This window comes from Euleptes europaea, chromosome 6 (genome assembly GCF_029931775.1).
Source record: "Euleptes europaea isolate rEulEur1 chromosome 6, rEulEur1.hap1, whole genome shotgun sequence".
Classification (NCBI taxonomy): domain Eukaryota; kingdom Metazoa; phylum Chordata; class Lepidosauria; order Squamata; family Sphaerodactylidae; genus Euleptes; species Euleptes europaea.
In genome coordinates, this window is record NC_079317.1 from 42,109,688 (window position 1) to 42,114,720 (window position 5,033).

Below are 5,033 nucleotides of genomic sequence, written 5' to 3' on the forward strand. Positions count from 1 at the left end.
ACAGCAGTGTAAATTGATCAATTATTAATGGCTACGAATCCATTCACAGAACATTAAGGAAACATTCATGGAGGACCTCCAATATAGCACTGGTGCTCACAATATGGCCAACAACTTCCTGACACAGGAAGATGCCATTGGTCCATTAGTCCCATGTTGTGTGCTTTGACTGGTAGCTGCTTTGTGAGGCAGAGTGGACTGGAAAACAAAAAGACCCTGCTACCCCCAGTGGAGGTGGAGACTGAAGGAAAAAGAAGGGCTGCTGACTGCTGAGGTAGTTCCTCCCCTCATTCAGCAGTGGCTTCTGAGCCTGCCTGCCAGCACCATGTGGCCACTCCCTGTGGGACAGAGGGAAGGGACAGCAAAATGGCATCTAAGAACTGGCACTGGCTTCTCTGGCCAAGCCAATTCCTAGTATCTGTTCCAGGACAGTTCCAAGTATTCTTCCCTTTCCCACTTGTCTCTGACTGAGGCATCTCCTAACATGGCTTGCCCCCTCAACCCCCTCCCTTTTCTCTCAACAGCAGCAACACCAGCCCTTGTTCTTCAGTCCACACAAAGCCCAATCAGGGTTATGAGCCTTTAAATTTAAAAAAGTCCACCTGGTGGCAAAGAAGGACCTGGCAACCCTACCAGTGAACCACAGCTAGGGTTGACAGCTCTGGGTTGGCAAATACCTGGAGACTTTTGGACTGGAACCTGAGGAGAGCAGGGGTTGGAGAGGGGAGGGACTACAATGTCATAGAGTCCAATTGCCAAAGTGGACTTTTTTTCCAGGGGAACTGATCTTTATAGCCTGGATATCAGTTGTAATAGTGGGAGATCTCCAGCCACCACCTGGAGGTTGGCAACCCCAGCCACAGCCCTTCCCATTGTACAAGTTAAGTAACTTCCAACATGTAACTACAGATCTTTATGCATGTATTGCAATGCCACAGTGTGGGGGGGGAACCATGCACAAGGTAAGCCAAGAAAACCAGATTAATTAATTTTTCACTACAAAGACAGCTGCCACAATTCAAATGATAAACCTCCATGTGACGGCTATATTTCCTGGCTCTGCGCTAAGAGAGGAGGACTGCATCCATATGTTAGCTCCTCCTCATGCAGTTTTTCAGCTAGGATTACTGTTTATTTCCAAACAAACTTTTACTGTTGAGATGAACAGCAACTCCTGAGTCCTTTGCTTTTGGCACAATTTAAACAGCCCAGTCAAGAGCTTTGTTCTTCACTTCTCAAGGGCTGCTGCTCAGCCATGAATGTTCAGGTAAAATAATGATTCTCAAGTAATCTGTATTTCCCTTTATGCAAACCCCAGTTTTACCATGTCAGCCCTGTCAACACTGCTGAATATTAAAGTGAACAAAGTTAATTGCTGGGTGAATGAAAGTCTGGTGCCATCAGAGTGAAAAAGGAAGCCTTAACTGAAATCCATCATTTTATGACAAGCTGCAATTTATCTCCACTTCATAATAGGCACTGACAGGCTCTAAACCTTATTTCAGTCTTTGCCACAAATTGCAATTATAATAATTTATGGTGACATTTGACCCCAGAGGTTGTGGCCTATTTCACCACACATGAAAGCACTTATTTCTCGGGGAATTCTTTGGCAACCCCAGCCTTGAAAACACTTATGACTCCCAGCTGTATTTGCTCATCTGCTGATCTATGTAGATGATATATCAACAGTTCATAAGCCTACCTGATACTACTCTAAGACCATGATGGGTAGCCGTTTTAGTCGGCTGGTTAGTTTCACCCAGGGAGGAACACGAATTGCTTTGAGGGCTTGGTTAAATACCCATATTCATTTTCATATGCTTTTGCTATTTTTTCTATATTTCTTAAAAGTTGATTTTAATTTCATGTTCCCCCTCAAATGGGGCTGCAACTCTTTTGTCTTAGCTCAAAGTGTAGATATATTTCCTACAAGGGTCACATGATGTTCAGGCATGCTTGGGTCGTAACAAATTAAAGGGACCATGTCCATTTTAACTAATCTTACAAGAAGCATGATAGATTTACTTCGTTGTTCGATCCATATGGTGCCATGGTATTAAAGAGATGAATGAAGTGCATCTCATGTTGAAGGAGGGTCTTTTGTATGTTAGTTGAATTATGAGGATGATCATTAAAGATCCAAAGGACAAAAAATCTCAGATCGTTTTCGGTATGTTTCTGCTCTAAAAAATGGCTGGAGAGAGGGGCCTCTAGGTTCTGCGACCGTATGCGGGACCTATGTTCACTTATGCGCAATCTAATTTGGTGCATTGTGCTCCCAATGTACAATTTTGTGCATTTACACGTGATGGCATACACCGCTCGGCTCGAACATAGGTAGTATGTCCTTCCCTACATTTCTTGAACAGTTCCTTTTTCTTTCTAAGTTCATCATGGAGTTCGCTGTTCATCCACATTGGCTTCTTGGATCCCCTACCTTGTTTCTTTCTTGTTGGAATAGTGATGGCTTGAGCTTGCAAGAGCTCTTGTTTTAGGAGAGCCCACCCTTCACTTGCAGACTCCAACCACAACACTGTTTGCCCTTCCTTGCCTTATTCTCACCCAGATACTTTCCACTGGGCTGTCACCCACCTCCTCCAGTATTTCCTGACAAGCAAACCCTCTCCTCTTGTACAGCGCCATCCCACTTCCTCTTTGACTATTTCAGTTTTTCATGGACATCTCATCCATCCACTACTACATTTCAGTCATGGGAATCATCCCTCCAAGTCTCTGTAATGCCTATTAAATCATATCCCTCTTATATATTATTATTATATAAGCAACTCTCTGGAAAAGCAGCATATACAATTTTCTAAGCAAACAAACAAATAAGGTCAATGGCAAGGATATTTTTTCTGGATTGTGACAGCTATCTACAGGTTGAAGGCTGAGGATGCCTTTGTGTGTGCACTAAAACGGTTTCTGAAACCGGAGACCTATACTAATCCAAAATTTAAAAAAGAGACAAATATCCCAAAGTTTTAAAAAAATATCTGTCCAGTGTATTGAGTTTGGAATTGGCTGTATTTCAATGCTTTGCATAAAGGTTCCAAGATCAGGTCTTGGTATCTCCAAGAAAAATTGACTAGTCAATGAATAAATATATTTTTAAAATTTCAGGCAACTGAGAAAGACATTTCTCTACCTCTGACCCTGCAGAACAACTCCCAGCCACAGTCTACAATTCTGAATTACATGAACCAAGTCAGTATAAAGCATTTTCATATAAGCTTACTGACTGTTTTCAAGGATATTATACAAAAATACATATATATTTATGGTCATTACTGCTATTATTGTGGTAGTTCATTCAGTAACATGTGCATTCAACACAATAAAAACCAAAACATTCATACCATCCAGTAGAATGCGTAAAACTAATTTCTTTTAAAATGTTCCCTTCCACATAAAGTGGCATATTTTAATTATTCTTTAGATTTTTTTACCATCTGCTTCCTAAAGGAATCATCACATGTAACGCATGCTAATAATAAAGTTTAAATACCAGACTCTTTGCCCTTTAAAACAATGTTTTTCTAGTGTAAAGATATATCCACCCACTTTAAAGCAAGAAAGTATCAAAACATTTAACCATAAATTGATTATACCATAGAACTGTTACTGATAACAGCTCTTAAATAGAATAACTGCTAATAAATTATGTGTTTGTTATAGGAAAACAAAACAAAAAAGGATTTAAAAATCACATTTCCTTCTTTAACACCATCCAAACAGGATAGATTATTCTTGAAACTTCATATCAAAAAAATCCCAAGATTATTTTCTTGCAAATGATGTCAAACAAATGACACACCTTTTGCACTTTTGGAAAGGGGCTGTAGCTCAGTTGTAGAGCATCTGCTTTGAATGCAGAAGGTCCTAGGTTCAATTCCTGGCATCTCCAGTTAAAAGAACCAGGTAGCAGGTGATGGCAAAGACCTCTGCTGGAGACCCTGGAGAGTTGCTGCCAGTCTAAGAAGACAATGCTGACCTTGATGGACCAAGGTGATATATGTGTCTGTTTGCTTGGAGTTGTGCAGTTCTCAAGCTGTTTGGGGTTTTTCTAAAGCTTGCTTTTGGCTCTTCATGGATGCACATGATGCTAGAGGGAGTGGCTTTTGCTGAGTGCTGCAAGTCAACTGATAGAACCTGCTATTGTCCAAGGGTCTGTGTCCAAGGGAGCCACATGTCCCAGCTGCAAGCAGAGTTAATCAGAGGTCAGGGCTCTAAGAAATCAGACAGCAGCTGGCGGAGCACACAACTTTGTTCATGAACAAAAGCAGTTAACCATGGGAGTTTGAGAGGTACAAGAGACAACCTCAGAGTCAAGGCATCTCTAAACCAGGACACATGAGTAAAGCTCCTGTATGCATTCAGCACTGGGGAGAGGAAGTTAGAGTCCAATACATTAACAACCCAGGTAAGCACCATTTCTTACTGCCAAAGAATCATGCCAGCTGTGAAGGCAGAATGGCAGTGGAGCATTGGAAGCTATCCAGTGTTTGGCAAAGAGTTTCAAATGTATGATTATCGGCCCATGTGCCAGAAATAGTAGGTATGTGCTCAATTCATGGACCTCTTGGTTGTCTGGGAGCAGAACCCTATGAGGCTAGGGTTGCTACCCTTGAGAAGCTGAGAGACAGGGAAGTATGTGGATAAGATTTTCAGAGACCTGCTAGGATTTTCTCTCCAGAGCTGACAGGTTGTCTGTTGTCACGGAAATCCAGCATCTTGAGGTTGGAGGGCATCAGGCTGCAAACAATCCCTTAACAGGGACCTTTTCCTTGTATGCTTAGCCAACATGCTTTTGTGCCAATAATACTGATCTGGAGATTAGGGGAGGTGAGCTTTTGGAAGAGGGAGATTTGCTCATTAGGAATATAGAGGGCAGGGTGTATGATAGGTATTTTGACTGCCTGGTGACTTGCCTGCCTGGTGCAAAGGTTGCAGACATAATGTGCTACAGACAGGCTGACAATGTAGGAGACAAGTCAGCAGTCATAGTGCATGTTGGTACCAATGACATT

The 5,033-nt window shown here is 41.9% G+C and overlaps 1 non-coding gene across 1 annotated transcript; it reads left to right on the plus strand.

Moving 5' to 3' along the window:
- The first annotated feature begins 3,838 nt into the window (after nucleotides 1–3,838).
- On the plus strand, nucleotides 3,839–3,910 carry TRNAS-UGA (transfer RNA serine (anticodon UGA)). Its single transcript has one exon. It is a non-coding gene; the product is annotated as a tRNA-Ser (tRNA).
- The last annotated feature ends 1,123 nt before the right edge of the window (nucleotides 3,911–5,033 follow it).